Source organism: Vanacampus margaritifer, chromosome 4, assembly GCF_051991255.1.
Source record: "Vanacampus margaritifer isolate UIUO_Vmar chromosome 4, RoL_Vmar_1.0, whole genome shotgun sequence".
NCBI classification, from domain to species: domain Eukaryota; kingdom Metazoa; phylum Chordata; class Actinopteri; order Syngnathiformes; family Syngnathidae; genus Vanacampus; species Vanacampus margaritifer.
In genome coordinates, this window is record NC_135435.1 from 24,631,616 (window position 1) to 24,653,029 (window position 21,414).

The 21,414-nt window shown below is 40.8% G+C and overlaps 1 long non-coding RNA gene across 2 annotated transcripts in view; it reads left to right on the forward strand.

Annotated features, from left to right (window-relative positions):
• LOC144050876 (uncharacterized) overlaps positions 1–21,414 on the forward strand; it is a 174,038-nt gene that overhangs the window by 112,957 nt on the left and 39,667 nt on the right. For both annotated transcript variants that reach the window (XR_013293961.1, XR_013293960.1), the window contains exon 3: positions 2,914–3,019. This is a non-coding gene — a long non-coding RNA (uncharacterized LOC144050876). The remainder of the gene's footprint in view (positions 1–2,913; positions 3,020–21,414) is intronic.

Genomic DNA, 21,414 nt, shown 5'->3' on the forward strand with positions numbered 1-21,414 from the left:
TGATAGGCGGCTAATTGTCCTCCAGACACTGGGAAGCCGTATCTCCGAGCATCCACAGGTTCCCGTCGCGCGCTCCCCCCCCCCCCCGTCGCCAATCAAACACCAAACAGCGCTCTCGATTGGGCATTCGAGTGATTGAGGTCCAGGCGGGAAAGATGACAAACAATAAAGAGCAGGTCTTAACAGCTTTGCGAGACAATGGCGAACACTTGCGGCGAGCTAGAGATACATTTTAATGTGGTCGCTTGTGCTTTTGTGGCGGATAACACAAGAAAACGTGTAATACAAGCAAAATATGTCAACGGTCAAAGCATTACCACGGGTTTATCTGTCGAGCGGAACGGAAAGATGGTAATAATAAGGGAAGCCTAGGCTATGTCTAAACAACATACAAACTCTGATCAAAACTTTTGTTGAATTTTTTTGATCTTTTCACACTGGAACTTCTAAAGTAAACTACAGTACGCCCAGATTTCCTAACAGGGTCTGATGTTCAGATTAAAAAGGGACTGCAGATGAAAATTTGCTTAATTTAGCTAACTCAGGTTTATTTGCATTGCAAAATGTTGATTAATGTGCATTGTCCCTTTAAAAATCAATAAATTCAACAACAAAAAAATCCCTGTAGAAAATAATGGAAAACCTCAGTCAGTCAGTGGTGCATCTTTTGGTATGTTTTCGGGTATGTTGGCTACACGACCGTATATTTCGGGGTTATAGCGCCACCTGTTGCTTCGGAATGTGCTTGAGAGCCTACAAATGCATGTTTACGTGTTGAAATAACACTTGTACATTCATAACACAGATGTAGGGTGAAAACGGGGCGGGTTAAAGAGGGGGTAACACGGTCAGGCCCTATTATACGCCACACTGAGGAAGCCTTTGTGCATGCTGGGGCCAAACCTTAAGTGGCTCTTTATTTTGGCTCCTATTACACACTCTAGATACCACTGTGTGTGTGCGTGTGAGACGGACCTGAATGTAACGCAGGAGCCCCACTGAGAAAGCTGATGTCGCTAAGCAAACAGCCCTGTCGCCTGCCAGGTGGGCATGTTAAAACCCACCCGGTGTCATAATGGTGGTCCAGATGAATGAAGACCCTCTCCGTTTTGCATTCCTGTCAATTACAATTATGGATATGAGGATGTTTTTATCAGATTAGTGTGGCACGCCAGCTGTTTGAGAGGCCTTTCCTTTAGGGTAACACCCCTAGTCTCTAATATAAATAAGGGGCGACACAGCCCTTTTTATTGGTTCTTATAGAATGTTTCCCACACCGAATGAACACCACCATTGAATCTGATTATTTCATTGAATTCCCCCAGTCAGAACTTGACCAGGAAACATGAAAACGGGACAACAAAACGGGAACCCTGGCGGGGCGATGGAAAAATAAAAATAAAAAGCATAAGGAAGGGGGAGCGAAAAAAAACAAAAAAAGGGGGCACAGTATGAACCTGGAAAAAAGCTCAGCACATCAAGCCACATAAAAGTACAAAGAGAAGTTGGGTGTGGGAGAGCCAAGGAAGGTCTTTCCGTCATTATCGTGTTCCATTGTGGCTGTCCAAAATAAAAGAAACGTCATCACTGCCAAATTTAAACCGATTTGTGACACTACGTAGTTCTCGGCCTTCTTCTCGCTCATAAAAGTAAATGCAGTTTATTAACTCAAACCCAAGGCTCCTGAAGAGAGAATAAAAGTAGAGTGACATTCTGTAGTTTGCTACAGATCATGTAGCCTACAAAACTGAAAAATTCTAAACAAATAGATCAGGGGTCTATCATGTATTTACATAAGAGTTGTGACACCAAAATATTTGCAGAGGGGGAAAAATATATTTTACTCCAGCAATTCCAAGCACATCTTTCCTTATATCCATCCTTCAGCAATAATTCTGGGATGTTTTTAAAGACAAGCACAAAACTATGCTGACAAATCTGCAGGATATGAGTTTGCGCTATTATTTGACCTACTTTGTCATGTTTGGAATAACACGGCAGAAGAATGACCTTGTGTGTGTATCTTGCCTCTGGCCGATATCAGACACTTTCCACAAGGGCAGCTTTTTGTTATCTTTTTTTAGGTGGATTTACAAACCGGGAAGTAGCAAGGACCCTTCGTATTTCTTGAAATGATGGATGTGTTTTCACGTTTGTTCTAAGCAGCTGTAATTGAACGTGGTCGCCCGCCACGTTAACCCTCCAAGTGGGTTTTGACTCACGGGACATGGTCTGTGACCTCATAGTCAATATCACTCTTTTCTCAAAGTTATTATTGGTACCTCAGCAAAGCTTTAAATTGTATTTAATATCACATTTGATGTCTGAGCATGCCATTCACAGACCCATCTAGGTATTTATATGCAAGCAATTCGAAGTTTAATTTTCATTAACATGTCCCCTTAAGGCCACCCAAAAAAAATTCTAGTTAGGGCCCGAGCATTTAAGCAGCAAAGACCCTCATGGAATCACTACTTACTTCTACTCCTCTACTGAATTATTACAAACAACTACATTCATTCAATAGACGCTGAACTGGGGACACCTCCAATGAATTTTCAGGTCATCCATTATTCATCCAATGACAGACAATGGCCCATTCAGAGCACAAAGGATGCAAATTAATACGATTTTATAGATACTTAACGCAATTATCGATTCCGCTTATCAGTGTGATAGTTTATTGATTCCTGAGCAAATCTGAGGGGGGAAGAAGAAGGCGCATTTATTATCTCTTGTCAACATATAAATACAAAATTAATATATATATTTAAAAAAGAGCCATCCTTTATTGATTTTAACATTCGTTGCCACTGTTCGCCATCGTGATGGCTTTAAATGCAGAGGTCGAATTTTGTGCAATGCACATAAACGCGTTCTTGACAATAAATGCTGATGTAAATTATTTTACAGATGACACGACCGGAACTGTCAGCATTGTGCATGAAATGAAACCTTACTGTGGACCACGACTTCCTCACCAAGCCTCAAAGGATGGCTGCATCAAAACACATAGCAGGTATTTTTTTTGTGGGGCATGTTTTTTTTCCAAATCTTCTGCTTTGGAATGAGCGTCTCAAAGTCTCTAGAAATTTAATATATAAAAAATGGCTTGTTGTTGACTTTATTTTCTTAAAATGGAAAACATTATTTTAAAATATAGCATCACGGAAGTGTTGTTGCATTATGTAATGTTCCTAATTAAAAAAAGGCACATAGCTAAAATGTATACAGTATTAGAGGTCAAAAGTTACTCAGTGAGCCTTTTAATTTTCTATTTGCTCATTTTCGGACTCAGTTTGGCCATACATCCACCACTGATTTGTTGTGTGACACTTGATGTGCATCTCACTTGGCAGAGGACACAATTTCCTGTTTTTCAATTTGATTGTGTCCAGTAAAAGTTTTAATGAGGCGGGTGTAACATTGGATTAATATGCAAATTGCGACAAGGACTCTCTAGTTTTTATTGCCGCTTCCGTGATGGTTTTACGACTTTAATTTTGACAAGGAGCACAGCTTTTGCAGATGAAATGTAGTTTTTGTACCCTAACAGATGTGTCAGCGTGACTCTAAATCATCTTTACTTTGATTAAATTTTTTCGTATTTTATGACTTCATGTGGCATATTTCAGTTGTTACAGCAAAATTGGAACGTGAAGGTATTAGTTGATCACTATATTAAGTGTAATCTTTGCGTGTTCCAAATAATTGGATAAGAGATCTGATGAAAAAGCCTTCTTTGCAAAGAGTTTATTTTAGAAGCTTCTAAAAGACACAAGAGAAAATGCTTACATTCGAAATTTGATGTTAAGCCTCGAGTGTGTCAATATGAAAACACACAGTCGCTTTATAGATGAAAAAAAGCATACTCCTCCTCTGAGGCTGGACAAAGGGTTAGTAATTATAATAGACAGACAAGTGATTTACTGACATGTTTACTCCAGTTCCCCGTCCAAGCCGGAAATATATGATTAGACAGGTAATGCGATGAGACCTAGACTCCCTCAGCCCAACAGTGTTATCTACATGAGAACTTTACTCCCATCACATTCCTATCTCACCAGCTGTCAGGGAGTGAAAAAGTTCCAATATACTTCACAACAACATCATCACAGTTATATTCATTACAATACACAGTTATATTCCAATATATGTTAAGTAAATTAAGTAAATTCATAAACAGTAAAAATATAAATTGAAAATGTTAAATGTCTTCAAACGCCACCTGTTATTGTTCAATTTGGACATCAAGCAAAAGAAATACACACAAATTTAGTCAAAACCATTATTAATTTAGCCTATATCAAACTTTAAATGCACTAACTGAAGCCAAGCGCTAGAGGTGTTCTATCACTAACGTTAGCCATCGGCACTTTCCGCGGTTTTACTGACTACTTGCTGTACATGTCATCGTTGAGTGTTTTCAACTACAGCCCAGTGATAGATGCAATTGACTTCTAACGTTAGCTGCCAGCGCTAGTAGCAGGCAGCTAACAGTTGACTGTGTAGTGTAGCATCCCAGTTACCCAGTCGCTTGTGCTAACATCTAATTTAGCAGTCAACTCAATCTTTAGCTGGGGTAACTATTATTAGCTCCCAGCATTTTCCATAGGCTGTTTTTTATAGCTGCTCCACACTTGTTATCAAAGATAAGGTAGTGTGTGTTGGTTTTAAACAAAAGGCGTGCAAAAGACTATAGTGTTAGCTTTCTTTATTTTAGTAGTTTGAAATGTAAATATAGCTATCCAGTTCAGCTGCGGGAAGCGCTGGCAGCTAACACTAGCAGTCCACTGTATCTATGGCCGGTCTTCGCTGGTTTAAATGTAAATAAAACCTCTAGCCAATTAAACTGTGGCTAGTGCTGGTGGCTAATGGTAGCAGACTCTCTGTCTCTCTCTGGCTCTAATATGTTTTTTATAATTACTGTACAAAGTGTTTTGATGTTAATATCCACTTTAACGGTGAAATCCAACTTACATCGCCAGTGTAGGAACGTAACTCGGACGTAACTCGAGGACTCGCTGTATAATTAGCAGCTAGCCATTACTGGCTGATCAACTGTTAACCATTCCCAAAGGGGATCCGGAACCTCTGACGTCAACATCACAAGGGGTTTAACCCAAAGAGTGTTTTGGGCGGCATCAGAAAGAGTACAAAACCTTGAATTACAAATTTATGCTAAAGTGTTTTACTGTTTACTCTTTAAAACTAAGCCCATAGATAGATTGGTTGACCGCTAACGTTAGCTAAAGTGTTTTACTGTTTACTCTTTAAAACTAAGCCCATAGATAGATTGGTTGACCGCTAACGTTAGCTAAAGTGTTTTACTCTTTACTCTTTAAAACTAAGCCCATAGATAGATTGGTTGACCGCTAACATTAGCTGCAAGTGGTAGCTAATAAAGACTCGTTCACATTCCGCCAGGTTTGTGCCCCACTCACACGTGCACACTAGTAAGTTTGTATACAGCGGCCCCCAAGATGCCTTTTATTCCCCTTCTCCATGGCCTGAAAGAAGTGATTTCTATAATTCAGCCTTTCTCACCCCTATTTTTCCCCTTTCTTCCCCCGTTTCTTTCTTTGACTGGCTTTGCCTCTTATACGCTCGTGTCTGCAGCTGTATTTTTAATCATGTGACAGATCCATAGAGAGAGAGAGCGAGAGAGAGAGAGATGGGCATTTTCTTTCAGGGTGTTACATTCTTCCTCCACCCCACTCCTCCTCCCGCCTGCGCTCATGGATCACTGGTTAGCTTAGAAATACAGCCGCCACAAAAGCGGCAGCTGACATGTGGCGCTTAATGGCAATAATGGCCTTTTTTTTTAAGCCCAATCAATCACATTTAGTGGACATCTCCATTTTTTTGCCCGTGAAAAGGTATAAATAATAATAACACTAATAAAAAAGAGAGGGAGAGACATGAAGAAAAGCCGTCTCGGCAAATATTTTAACAGCTTATTAAGATTTGGAGTGAGGTACAAAAGAAGCATCTGTGGCGCACAAAGCCCGGAGAGAGCGCACATTCACAGATGGTTCTTAAAAAATAAAACTGACTGGGTGTCTGACTACATTTATTGCTTGTATTTCTACATTAGAGCAGTTTTCTCTAACTTTTTTCAGCCACACACTCCCATCCAAAAGTATTGTAACAGTGAAGCCTATTATTATTATTATTATTAGTAGTAGTAGTATATTTTTTTTTTACTAGAATAAACTTAGAATACATTTACGAGATAAGAAGTCAACAATTCATTATTGATTTTCAGCTACAAGTCTATTCATAATAAAGAATACAGCATCATGTTGTTTGAAACTACCTGTGTACGGTGAGGGATCCTGGAGGTTAAAGTTAATTATTTTAAACTAAAAAGGTGTAGTGAACAGGGAAGCCTTTAGGTTGACATGGCTTTGTCAGAGCGTCGTATGGTCTTGGTACACTTCGATATGCTTTAAAAAAAAAAAAAAAAAAAAAAAGAGAATGTGACGATAGGCAGGCAGGCAGACTGACTGACTGACTGACTGATAGCTTCAGTAGATGCCCACCCCAAGGGGCGGCACACCACAGTTTAGGCCTCCCTGCATGAGAATAAACTTTTTATTGCATTAATTGATCTGCAGCACTGCAGTTGACGTTTAAAAAAAAAAAAAAAAAAAAAGTCTGAAGAGGACAGAATGTTTTTGTTTTTTTTGGACAGCCTATAAAATGTGCAATGAATACCTGAGTGTGTTTATCTTTGCGAGCTTCAGATATGTCGACGTCTCTGCGCCGCTGCTTTTATGAGTCTGCACGACTTGCGGAGAGTTTCTTCTTAGGCACGCACAAAAGGGAAGGAGGAGGGTAAAGCTTTTGAGGACGGAGGAGAGGGAGTGTGGGTGAGTCACACGGCAACGTCCCTAATTTACTGCCTTTTTCTCACCACAAACGCAACGCTGAAAACGTGGAAAGGATCCCTTTGCTTGCACGTTCTTTGTGTCCTTCAGCGTAATGAAGGTAAAACTGTAATGGGAACGAGCAGAGAACACGTTTTTTCACAAGATAATATGGAAAACTTTAAAGCTTTCATCCCTTTCCTAATCCTCGCCTGCTTCTCTTTTATCTACTTGACTTTTTATTGCCTCGCCAGCCCCTGGGAACTTTGTCCTAATAAAAAGCTGAATTTTCCAGAGAATGTATGCCGTATGAAAGATGGGCTTTCTTCAATAGATTTGTTTCAATGTTGTCAACTACTGTCGTACAAGCGTAAAAAAAATCTTAACACCCTCCTTCAATATGAGAATGCAATAAAACTCTTTGCAGGATGTAGAGGGTGGAATAAAACATGTCACATCTCACATCTCTTTTTACAAACATTTATTGTCATATAAGCAGTGGTGGGTGCGTCAATAAACATTTGTCATTCGCCAGCAATATTATACATTATACTATTACAGCTCCTCCTCTTGCTTCTCCTCCAACTGCTCCTTGAGTTTGTTTTTTGGGTCAGTGACGGTTCAGGTGATGGCCGAAAATGGCGTACATCGGCACTTATTCCATCAGAGATTGAAAATTTCTGACGGACCTTCCGTCGGTCCTGACATATTGCTTTATAACACGTGATACTGCCCAATAAAAACATGAAAACCCTTGATAATAAGTACACGGTAAATTCTGTAGAGTAAATTTGACTCTATTTAGAGTGGGACCAAAAAGACTCAATTTTAGAGTAATATTTACACTTGAAAGTTTTATGATACGAGTGTGGATCCCAAAAACGCAGACAGCAGAGAAGTTTACAATATTTATTTACACACAAGACACAAAAAATCCAAACAGAAATCGCTTGCAAGGCAAGGAGGAAAAACGGCAACAAAAAGCGCACGCAACAACGTAGAAGTAACTCTAACTAAAAGGCTTGCACCAAAAGAGCAAGGAGATCAAATTAAAGTGCTTACACAAAAAGGCAAGAGGCAGAATACAAAGATCACTGTACTAAAAAAACGGCAAGGCAAGATCGTACTACAAAGCGAGACGAGAATTGAGGTCGAGAAACAGTCGAAACTAGGCTTGGGAATTGGCAAGTGGCAAGTGAATCGTCCGACAACCGGTAACTGGTTGGAATGCCTCTTAAAAACAGCGACTGATTACATGAATGAACAGCTGTGTGAGTCGCGTTGGCGCCCCTTGTGGTCAACTGGCTGCAACACAACTACAAACAACAACTGAGCGCAGCCTGACAGCTCAGATCATGACAGGAAGAGAGTAAAATAAATAATTGAATAAATGAATAAAAGTCACTCAAGGGTTGAGGAACAACCTCACAACCGGTCAACATGAACCGCTCTCGTCTGTATTTTGTTCACCCTGTTGTCCATAGCTAATGTCCACTATAAGTCAAAATAAACAGTACAACAAGCTCAGTAGAACATCTGTCTCATATAATCATCCAACAAAAAATCTGTCAGACTGATTGGCATGATTCACATCCAAACCATCATACAAATATTTACAGTCATGAGCAGGCATGTCGGGTTGGCGTCATAATTATGTGTTTTGATGACTCCAACAAGCGGAGTCATCACAGTCGGCATGAGTGAGGGTCAAAATATTAGGAAGAGCTCCTTTTCATGCTGCTGAGTGAACTGCAACCACAATAATAATTGTATTGTTATTTGAATAGTTCTCTTCTGGTGTCAATCATAGCTGAACATTATAGTGTTTTAGAGACATTGGCTCCCACAAATTATTCTGGCAGGTGTGTCTGTATGTTCAGAGCAGGAAACAATATAATGGTATGCTTCCTGCCCAAAACAGTACATGTTGTTCCATTAAATTAGGAAAAAAGTAAATAAATAAAACTCCTTTTCGGTAAAGGAATGTGATTCTCAGCAGGTACTTTTGTCTTTTAATGATCCATCGATTGACAGCGGGGCCTGCGACACATCATCTTGTCACCTTTATCTCCTGTAAGAGTGAGGTGACGCCGTCCAGTGACCCCGCCGGAGACAGCAAGGTGACAGCAAGAGGTTGGTGGGGGGTAGCTTTCAAAGCTCTGAAGTCATCAGTCATCTCAGAACAGCAGCTCCGGCCATTAATCCACTTGTACGTGGGAGGCGAACACAAGCCACACATGGGGGTCAGCTTTTTTATCTCCCCGAGGGACCAGCTCGTACAGTATCAGCGGCTTGTTTTTCGTCCATTGTTAGCGCTCCCGATGGCGCAGGATGCTCTTGTGTCTGCCTGGCCGTATTTTCACAAAGCATGTTGATAGTGTGTGCCCGGCAACATGAGAACATGTTTTTGGGAAAACATGACCTCACTGGCGAGAGAGCAAAGATTCCCAGTGGTTCGAGCTGTTGTTCCTCGGAGGGCCCCAGACGGTCAACGAGTGACCTCACGTAGTCCGAGTACGTTGGCTTAAGACGCCCACCAGCAGCCTCGGGGGCCGTCTGGAACATCAAAGTTGTATCAATGCATTCTCATGAGAATTCAGTTTAAGGTGCAACGGAAGGTAATGGAAATTCAAGGGGTAAACTGTTGCCACCATAAAACCGCTAACTGTATAAATAGCATTTGAACATTCTTATGACTTTAGATGCGTACTTTGCTTAAGAAAGTACACACAATAAATGATATGTAAGGTGTATGTTTTGCCTTATGCCTCCATCACTGACTACTTTTACATGCAAGCAATAATCAGGTCAAAATTCCGGTTTCTGAAATAGTTAGGATAACCCGTTTAAATGTGGACAGAATTTCTCCGGTCTACATATCCCTATATTTCTTACTTGCTCCAAAAGTGTGGTTCTTTCCTAAGTCATTATGTTTCGCTATTTTTGTTTACCTCTTCTTGAGTATTTCCAGTGTGTAATGCACCAGAGGCACATATTTACATACAAAGTACGCACACATATATGTGTGTGTGTATATTGAAAGAGGAATAAAATTATTTGTCCTCTTTGCGTGTTCCAAAACTTGAAGACAGATTTAATGTAAGAAAAAACACCTTTGCAAAAATGATTTCAATCTAACAGAGATCTCTGGACATCGTGACAGTCTCCAATTCATCACTTAACAGGTGGAATTCAGAGCGCCGAATGTGTCTCTTCCGCGTGTAAAATGGCTTCTTATAGTTAAAACCGACCGCCTCTCTTTCATTTGTAGACAAAACATACTCTCTTGGTACTTTTCCATGAGCGATGGCGAAAACAGAGTCAGGGGTGCGTGTTCGAAACAGATTCTGTTCTCAAGGACCAAATGTGTTTTCCCACAGAGAGACCAAATAATATGTCCCAGCTTAAGGTCAAATTATACTGAATTCAACACTACTTGCTTTACACGTCTATAAAACCTTTCAACATGGTTAATATAAAGAATTAAGATGTTAATAATGTATAACAATGGTTAATATATGAAAATAAAGAATTTAAATGTGAATAATATCTAACAATATCTGTGTGGCATGTTCACCGTAGAGAAAGAAAACAACGTGTTCAAGTTGGGCTCGCTTAGCGAGTGGCAACGTAAGATAGCTACCGCACATACAAGTACTCAAAAGACCAAGTTCCTTTGTGAATAGAGCCCGTACAGAACACAAACCAATATCCCGTTCAATAGACGTATCCCGATGCGCGTTTAGATGACCAAATATTTGAGATAGAAAAGGAGTAACCCAGGGGTCTTTCAAAACCCAAATATTAGCAATATTAGTGTAGCGAAGGGAATATTCACTGCATGTAAACGTCATTCTGTCATTAGTCAAGTTCGGCCTGACTAAGGCTCTGCGATATATCGATTTGTTATTGTATCGTCATCGAAATCTGAACATTTTATTTCCATTTATTCCTTATGGGAGACCTTGTACTGTATACTGTGATAGATGAACAGGTTCTCTGACATTGAATGTGTCAGTCATTTCGTTCCACTGTTTGCAGGCCTCTTCCAAAAATGTCATCATCCCCTTTGACTTTATCTCCACCCCAGCATCCTCTGAGTCCTACGCCTCCTCCAGCCATCATTGTGCTCCTATTCTTAGTACTGATGTTGCCGGCACCACGTGTGGACCCCCCGAGCCACCGCCCTCCTCCCACTTTTATAGCCCTGTTTGTTTTATTTATCTGCCAGGCGTCCCCCTCTTGTATTGTCCCGGGTTATCAGCACTCTGCCGCAGATCGTGTTACCGCCCTGCGCGAGGCTGTGACCCATCTCAGGGTTCACCTTTTTTCTCCCCCCCAAATCAGATTCTTATCATTACCTCCGTGATAAATAGGCGAGGGTTTAGGAGGGGAGATTACGCCGCTCGTCCCCGGTCCCCTCTTTATTTTTTCCCACTGTTCAAAGTACTCAACTCAAAAAGATTTGGTGACTTTAGGAAAAGGGGCGACTGCTGTTCCCATGTGAACGCTGGTTTATCTCCTGTGGGCGTCCTTTAAAAGCCTCCTTCCCCGCTCCATCTCTCTCCTCCAAGACTTAGTCAGCGCGTCGCAACTGAGCTCCCCTATCGATTTTCACACGGTCCTTATCTTCCGCAATAGTTTCGGAAATTTTTTTTTTTTTTCGGCATGTGCCACTGCAGAGGGAAAGCACACACCTGCCATTCCCACCTCAACGAACCCACTAGTCACCTTTCACCGACTTATTTCCTCTTTCGTTGTTAACTTTGTGTTCATCAAAGGCGCAATCTGAAGTTCGTGCCTGAATTACAACAGAGGAAGTGAAATTCATGGGAAACTTTGTGTAGAAAGGAGAGATGAAAAGCAAAGTTGGCTAATGTAAGGCAGACTGATGAACACCGTCATAAAATCAGTGGAACCCCTAAGGTCAAACATAAGTAGTTCAGGGGCACAGTTTGGATTGCAAAACATTTTCTTCCACATACAAAATAATGGGGTCAACACAGTTAGCGAGTGGTCAGCAACACAGTTCAGAGGTTCAAAGCTTTAATCACACTTTCCCGTATTTATGTCTCCTTTTCCCATCTGCAAATCATACATAGTTTGGTGTTTATACTTAGTTTTGTGTCTACGCCTTCAGGCAATGAGCAATGTATGTACGTGTATGTGTGTGGTGGGTCAAACAGGGGTGTGTTCTTTGGTTCAACCTGTGACCATGCCGCTCTGTCGCCCTTGATTGATGGTCACTAACAGCCAATCCTGCTGTCCGCCATTGGGAAATATGGAATTCATTAGCTAGCTTCCCATTTGGGTTCAAAGGTTAAACTGCAACAAGGATCAAACAGTGTGGCATGGGGAGATTGTTTGCTTTAGGACCATGGTTTTTGGTGGAACCTTAGCAGCTGGCTCCTCTCATCTATATCATGTGGACACTTTTAATTGGCCGGGTTGATAGAGGAACGCTAATATTAGTGGCGGGTCACAATATCTCTGGCAGGTTCACAGTCTTTAAGTAAACATGTCGACAGACGCATAAGTTAAATTGACGTCGTCAAATGTGAAGATGCGCAGCTGTTGGGCAGTCGTACTGGTGGTCTATCTAGACCTTGTTGGATGGCAGGTGGTCTTTCTTTTACAAATGACCCATTTCATTTCATAGCCTTTCTTTAGGGTCCGATTGAAGTATTTTATTTTTATTTTTTTTATTCTGAGGCCCTATAATTTGCCATTTTGGGGCATTTTCCATGGACAAAACTCTCCTCCTCTCCTACTTGTCCCTTTTTTTTTCCTTTTTAAAAATCCAACCCTTGAAGCATATTGAACTTGGCAACATGAAACTCGGTAGACAAGTCTGTCATGAGTAGTCCCACAAAAAAAAACACAGGAAGTCATGACTAAAACGAGTCAAGAAGTCTGCCATGCTGGTTTTGAAGTGGCCATTTTAGGGTCATTTTGAGCATTTCCAGAGATTCTTGAAAGTTCTCTGTTAGATTTTGTCCAATTGCTACCAAATTTTAAACACATAAAGCATACTAGACAGATGGTCAATGCTTAATTAATGAATGCTTTTCACTAAAAAAATATCAGCAAACACACGTCAGGCCCCAATTGGCGATCTGCTGACCTCGAGACCCCTCTGGCTTCATCCCATTTAGGCCAATTATGAGACCAAATGAAGGATTTGATCCCCAATTCAAGAAGGCCTTCCACGTACGTTCTCCATCATGTTTGGCCGGCCAGTTAACAAGAGCAGGCTGGTGCATTAATGATGATGGATTCCACACCCAAGGCCTTTGGAGAACAATCACTCCCACAATGCCATGCTAGGGCCTGACCTCCTGACCCATCTCAGGCCACACAGCAATGGAAATCTATAAGTAGATTTGAGGACAGAAGTGACCAGTAGAGAGAGTGAGTAGGCTGTGTGTTGGACAAACTAGCTCACAGCTGCATAATAATCTCTTTTGAAGTCGTGTACATGTAAAGTAGGTTGAAATGTACTTGTCCAATTGAGTATCTTGGAAAACTCTCCATTCATCTGTACTTTGGTACATTGCAATGCAAAGTGTCTCAAAGTGTCATTTGAAAAATCATAGAATTGTACAGTATGCCCATATTGTGTTTCTTTACAGCATGGCTCAGTAAGATATATCTTTAGTTCCGTGTCTGACTCATTTATGGCTTTAGCAGTGTTGTAAGTTCTCAGTGACTACTGACTACTGTCATTTTCCATATTTCCCACAAAGTAGAACAAGCTCACTCATTGTGCTTTCATCTACTTTTATTGAAATACAGGAGGTAAAACTAAAAGATGTCTGGTAGAATATATTGTGGTTATCTACAACCTTGCATTGCTGGTTCACTTGAAAATCAAGGCAAATTTTAGACTACAGGCGAATTCCCGAGTAGAAGTTCGCCATAGTACAAACCCTAGAATTAAATAATTCAACAGTTTTCAAGTCATTAAAATATGTCTGACTTCCTATAATATATAGATTTTTTTTGCCCCAATTTTCCAGTTCTGGTCTGCTATTGGGTGAGTTAAGTGTGTGGTGGGACAGATGTTTGGGACCTCTAAAATACTGAAATTACATTTTTACCAGCATACACTCACTGGCAAAGCTGGCAAAAAAAGGTTAGTCATGGTTTATAGGTTGAGTCATGTTACACAGCTGACATTTCCATGGAAGACGTGAACTTTAACACAGATAGCAGCCGGGACATTTTTGTTGATGATGTGAAAATGTTCACTTGGCCACTGTAATGGCACACTATCTCCAGCTTTGTGCGTGTGTGTTTTGAGATATTGATTACACTCCTTATCTCACTTAGGTGGTGGGGGTGGATTGTCGAGGCGAAGGGGAGGTGTGTGTGTGGGGGGGGGGTCATGCAAAATTGTAAAAGGGACCTTTCATAAAAGTCCATGGGTACAAACATTGTGCATTCAAGGCCAAATTGTTTTCCATGAAGAACTGATCCGTTCATTGCTAAGCAAACTTGACTCATTATTTGCATTAAGTAGAAAAAAAAAAAGATGGAGGCCTTACCAAGTCCGGTTGGCTCCTCTTCAATTAGACTTGTAAGACTTGTTTATTCCAGGTAGCGTATTATAGTTTAACCTTGCTGGCAGATAGTTTCATAGCTGCCCAAGGCCCCGCCGGGACAAATAAGGTTGACCTCTGGGAATTCATTCTCTGAATGGGAGAGAGGTGGGCCGTAAGAGGGGGGTGGTCACTTCCTGAAATGATGTCATACCAGAGAGAGAATAATAACAACACTGTGTGTGTGATTAATGAGTCATGTGGTGCTGTTAATGAAAAGAGATGAAATCAACCAATAACATCAAATGTTCAAACATAGCATGCACAAAACACTCCACCTTTTGATCAATAAGGACAAGCATCGCTGGCATCGGATTTCATTGCAACCTTCTAAGTCCAATTTGTTCAAGTTTTTTTTTTTCTCCCACAGATAGATATAACTAGTCTGTCCTCAAATGGCTATGTTGTTTTTACCAGTTGTGGAGTACTATGAAGTGTTGAAAATGCCAGAGATTTTTGGCAGCTAAAGTGTTGGCGGATAGCATGATGCAGTCTACAACTTTACTTCCTCCTTGTCATTGAACAACTGCGCAAAATTTAGCTTAAAGCACTATCGATACAGTGGTAGTGAAATAAAAACCAAACAGAATATAATGTTGCTAAACATTGCTTAATTGAAGCAACACTTGTAACTTCTATCTTAAGAAGGTAATGTAGCAGTCTACAATAGTTATAAACAAATGACAGTGCTGACAAAATAATCAAATCAAAGTGTCAGTCAGACTCAAAAGCGGGACATACTGAAACACTCGCTAATGCAAGAAGACTTTAAACACAGCCAGTACAACTGCGTGTCAAACACAACATACAGGTCTACTCAAATCACATAATATTCAAATTTGTTCAGGGTTAGTACTACCAATGAAAATAAATCAAAGAGAGGAAGTGGAATGCTGTCCAACTGTTATGACACTTGCTAGCGCCAGAAGCTAATGCAACACTGCTTATTTTTACTCTGTGTTCCTTCTTGTCAAACAGCACAATTAGATCAACCTAAATGCACTACAATGTAAATTAAAGACACAAAGTTCACTTTTTTTTCTTCTAAATGTTGCTTGGTGTCCAGCCAAGCAAACAAGATAGCAGTCTACATCTTTATTTGGTGATCCTTCACGTCAAACAGATGGACTCAAATGCACAACACCAATCACAGATAAGCTAAATAGAAGTCCGTTGTTCATATAGAAGAAAAAACAACTGCTCAGAAGCATTTAAGGTGCCACTATATTACTGTATTCCAGTTTATTGGTTGATGACCAGTTCAGCTTCTGGGAAAATTCCATGTGTCATCACTATGACCCCCATTCATAAGTGGCATGACTCATGAAAATATGATTCCATTCACCCTGTGCTCCTTGTTTATGATGTGTGAGTCACATGGCAGCAGTTGGTAAAAAAAAAAAAAAAAAAAAAAAAGCCTCACTCTGCGAGTGTTTAGTTGCCAAACGTCAATCTATACCGTCTTGTTTCCATCAATGTCACGCGGCAGCCCCGTTCGGCATTCTTGCAGGGAGGGAACGGCTGCGGGGATTAAAGCGGACAGGTGTTCTCGCTCCTTGGAGAAATAAAAACAAGGAAGCCGTCGATGGCGGGCCATGTCAGCAGAACATCTATAAAATAGATCACGGGCTCCAGGCCAGGAAATAGCCGATCCATCAGTCCGATTGGGGAATCATGGGTGGATCTTGAGCTAATGTTTAGCTCGCAGTGGGAACATGTTAGCTTGTCGGAGGGGACGTGAGTAGTTTTAAGTGTGAAGGCTGAACAAACTGCTGGACGCATTTGTAAAAAGGTTCAGACTGCATTCCTTTGTGGAAAAAAGTGGACCATTCACACTGAGGCGTAAAAACAAAAAACCCTACGTTTAATACAGAATTTTTTGAAGCTGCCTTGCCTTTTTCTGAGAGTTAGTAATTAATTAGAATGTATCACTGCTGAAATATGACGTATCAAAACACAGAAGAGAAACTTGAGTTATACTAGTGTGAGTTAAATATTTTTTTTACTCTTCCTAGTTCTACCCGTGCCAGAAAAAGGCTTCAACGGCGCAATACCAAAACGGATTGGCAATTTGGTACTACTCGATGCAATCGGGGCCATTATAAGTAGTTCCACGACAGTCAGTGACCTGGGTTTATAAATGACAATCACCCGTTTATTCGAGTGAATAGGCTGTCATCTCGGAATTAGCGTGTCACTGTACGGTTCTTGACACAGGCCTCCCACAGGAAACAAATTGAATCTTTTGTGTATAATAACATCATATTACAGCGTGCGTTCACGCGCGGGGCCCGCCGGCGAAGCGCTGTCATCGTGGGAACGCTAATTGGATTTGCCGGCTGAGCGCTCCGCGACCGCGGCGGGTTCCTGTCAGGGATAATGACGACCCGATGCGACTGCTGCGGCCTGTCGAGGAGCATCCCGGAAGGCCGCAAATATCATACGACTGGTGAATTTGTCACCCTCCTATCACCAAACCCGCTACAAGCGTGTGATTTATATCGCCTCGCCTGTAAGAACACGGCTTAACCTCTCAGTCAGTAATCTCGCGGCGGTTTATCTCCGCCGCGCTACAAGTGGCGCAGCCAACAGTGGGAGCATTGTCGTGGATGTCCCGAGCCGTGGACGGGAGCGGTTGTTAATGGACGAGGTTCTGACAGGCAGAACTAAAGAGTGATTCACTCCACTTGTCGCTTGGCTTTTTTTGTTTTGGTTGAAGAAGTGTTCCCGAGTAGATTCACTTTGATAATGCTTGCTTTCCAACGCAGCATGCCTACCCAAAGCACAGTGTGTGTGTAATGTGTGCAAGAGAGAGAGGTAGTTACAACTACCAGTAATTTCATCCCAAAACTTGGTAGAATTTTTACATAGTTCTGGATAAAGATATGGATCCTGGATTTTTTCTGTACAATTTGGTGCCCTCATCATACTTGAGAATGAGAACACACAAATTCTTTGCAAGCATTTGTATCCTGGTGAGAATGTACTGTGTGTGTATATAGCTGCAAAACTCAGTCAGTAGGGCACCATGATGTTAAACAAACTCAGTCCTAAACACCAGTTTCACTGAGCAACACGGAAGGACTAAATTGCAACGTTTTTTTTTTGTTTGTTTAGGTCAATTAATGTGGGAGGGGCATATCATCGAAATTTGGTGATGATTTTCACATTAAGTGTGAGGACCCTGTCATTGCTTGCAGCCTAAATTATTATTCTTTTTTTCAAATGACAGCCATAGAATTGGGGGGAAATATATTGCAGGGATGTGCAACTTAAATGATGGAGGGGGCCATAATTTTTCATCAGCGGTGCTGGGGGGGCCACATTGGGCCATGAACTTCCTAACCAGGAGTATGACAAAAATACCATTTTGAATATGGGCAAAATATGTGCCGGCCCGCAATTAATGAAAATATGGATGCAATGCATTTACCCCCACTGAAATGCATTGGGAAAATTAATAAAAAGTAATAATTATTCTTATTAATTTTATTATTATTATTAACTTATATATATTTTTGGAAACCTAAACAATTGAAACATTATCCACGGATAGTAAATAGTAATAGAATCCGCGCAAGGTTGTGGGAGTCCAAATATTTTGTTTATTAATTTTTTATTATTATTGTTTTCATTAATCGGGTACCACCTAGGGCTCTTGAACTCCTACTACATATATAAAATATAGAATCTATCAAGTGATTGATAAGTGTTTTCTTCGATTGTCAAAGAAATTGAGTCAAAATGTATTTGTGGGACTCACATTCAGCTAAATTCTTTCTTCTCAAGGCAGGCAGGGTGTATTAATTCAACCCCCACCCCCTCCCACTTAGGCATGTTTTAGTGCAAACGTAATTATGGCCCCTGCTCCTTAAAAAGAACTCCTTTGCGCTCCCTTCAATACCTGATGATGTCAAGGCCCTTTGTGAGGTGACCGAGGCTGCCACTCATGACCTTTTCCTTTCATGACGCCGCCCCCTTCCTCCTCATCATCCTCCTCTTCCTTTGACCAACTCTTTCTTCCTCTTTTTTCAACTCTTCGCCAGCCCATTGGCTTGTCCGTCTGCCTTGATAGCAATTTTTTTTTTTACCCCTAAAAGTGAGCATATTTCAGCACAGTTGGAGTGTTTAAGGAAGTTTTATAGGCCCGGCGGAGAGGAATGTAATCTGGCAAACAAGTGTTGTGACAGACAGCTTGTCTGGAGATTTTTTTATTTATTTTATTTAATGACATGGTTGCTACACAGATATATCCCGATCCAACAATTAACGCGGCATTTCATTTTGCCATTTTTTTTAAATAAGCTGCCTACATCTTCCAGAATCTGTGCGTTCTTCACACTTTTGGCGCACAAGTATACAAAAGTCACAGCTGCGGGGATTATTGCAGGTATTCCAAATTGTGCTCGTTAAAAGATGGATCCCGTTTTGGCGTTTTACAGTATATGGAAACACTTTTACTGCGAGAATTGAAAAGCATTTGGTATTAAGCCCAAGTGTGCAACACACATGCTTGTCCTCAATATGTAGTAAAGTAGTGTGTGTGAAAACGGGAGTCCTTCAAGCAGTCGGTGGGCAACATACGGTGACCCACTGCAGATCTTGTGAGACTTCACCTTAGTGAGGATCTAAAACAAGAACTGGTCTCACTTTGGGACCCTGAGAGGAACCTGATTAAATTATACATGCATAGATCCAATGTCATAAAGTTTATTAGTCTTCTGATACATGAACCAACTTTTGGCGGCCTCAACATGCCCAAAAACCAGTTTTGGCAAGTGTATCCTGGCTTGTTGAAAATGCACTCAGTAGCGCCCCCTGGAATGGTATAAAAAAAAATCGGCCTTAACACCCATTTCACTGATCAACGCAAAATTAAGTGGACATGTCATATCATGACGCATAACATGAAAAAGTCTCTCGGATCCATATCTGAATTCAAACAGGAAATCAGCCATTTTGATTAGAACAGTTTTAATTTGACGATTTTTTAAATATGTAAATTTATGAATAACTTTCAACACTTTCAATTCACATCCTGTATTGCAGTAGCCATTAAGCTAGGAGGCAAAAATCTGTCTGTATTATTGAATTATTTTCTGTACAGCTGTTGCGTTGTGCGGTTGCTATGCTACCCCTCGCACAGCAACGGAGGACAATCCATGAATGAATGCATCAAAAGAGGAGTTCTTAGTCTTATACATACATTCATAGTTCTTAGTCTTATACATACATTCATACATACTTTCAATTCACATCCTGTATTGCAGTAGCCATTAAGCTAGGAGGCAAAAATCTGTCTGTATTATTGAATTATTTTCTGTACAGCTGTTGCGTTGTGCGGTTGCTATGCTGCCCCTCGCACAGCAACGGAGGACAATCCATGAATGAATGCATCAAAAGAGGAGTTCTTAGTCTTATACATACATTCATAGTTCTTAGTCTTATACATACATTCATACATACTTTCAATTCACATCCTGTATTGCAGTAGCCATTAAGCTAGGAGGCAAAAATCTGTCTGTATTATTGAATTATTTTCTGTACAGCTGTTGCGTTGTGCGGTTGCTATGCTGCCCCTCGCACAGCAACGGAGGACAATCCATGAATGAATGCATCAAAAGAGGAGTTCTTAGTCGTATACATACATTTCGTTTGTGTGTTTCCAATATGGGGGGAATAAGAAGTGCAGTGGGGGGGGGGGGGGGTATTCATTTGTCCTTTGGCCTGATTTTCTACCTCCTTTCTTCATCTGTGCAATCCCCAGTGATTATAGCGCACTTAAATACCTAATTGGCTTTACTCCTTATTAGCCATACAATTATACAGGCAGCGGGATTGTCAGCCATCTGTAAGAGGAGGGGACGACCACTCGCATCCATTCCATAATTCAATTTAACAGCGCACATATTCTCATTCTTCCTTTTGTGCGCCGCTTATCCGGCCTCGCAGGGCTCTTGCTCTGCTTTGCTTTTGCTTTCACCGCCTCACCTTTTGTCCCACATTCGTTACAAAAAAAAAAAAACACACAAAAAAACTGAGATAACACAAACACTCATTATTCACTTGTTTGCATGTGGGTAGGCGGACTCGGAACACAAAATACTATCATTGACCTCCATTTCGTTCGGATTTTAAATCAGATTTTCCCCATAGGAAATAATTTGTTCCTGGGTTAAACTGTCACCATCATAGAGACTTCATTAACAGTAAGGACAAATTTTTCAGTAACATTTGACATTCTCAACTGTCATGCAATTGTTAAAGTTAACTTAACTCTTTGACTGCCAGACGTTTTCAGAAAAGGGATGGCGTGGGTGCCAGCCGATTTAAGCATTTTTGACTGATCTTTCAAGGTTCACAGAAAATTATGTGTTTGGACTATGGAAACACACATACTACCAGATGAAAGATTGGACTCTCATCTTTGATCAGAAAAAAAAGTTTTGTTTCTACCGTATTCCGTTTTTCAGTAATCAACAATAGAAAATGGTTAGTTTCATCTCTGTTTTAAAAAAAAAACGTCTTTTAACGTCTTTGGCACTCCTCCATAGGATTTTACTAAACGTTATTTAACGTTTTTGGCAGTCAAAGTCTTATAAAAGTATATAAAAATAAAAACTGATTAATTACTACCAATTAAGCCATACAATATAGCTATATGATCATCATTGATGCTTTTGACCGTTGTTCTGTGTTGTGATTGGCCAATCCATCCCGGGGTTGAGTCTGAGCATGTGATGTGTATTTCCATATATATAACAATAACTATTCCTCATAGTGACTTTTCAATGAGAACAGAAGTACAGTTTGTCAGTGAAGTTCTCCCACGTGTGATGGATGAAGGTGAGCAGAAACAGTTTTTCACAGTGCCGCTTCATTATCTGGCGGCCATTTATGGGCGGCGATGAAGCCGTCCGTCTGCCCGGGGTCTTGTACCC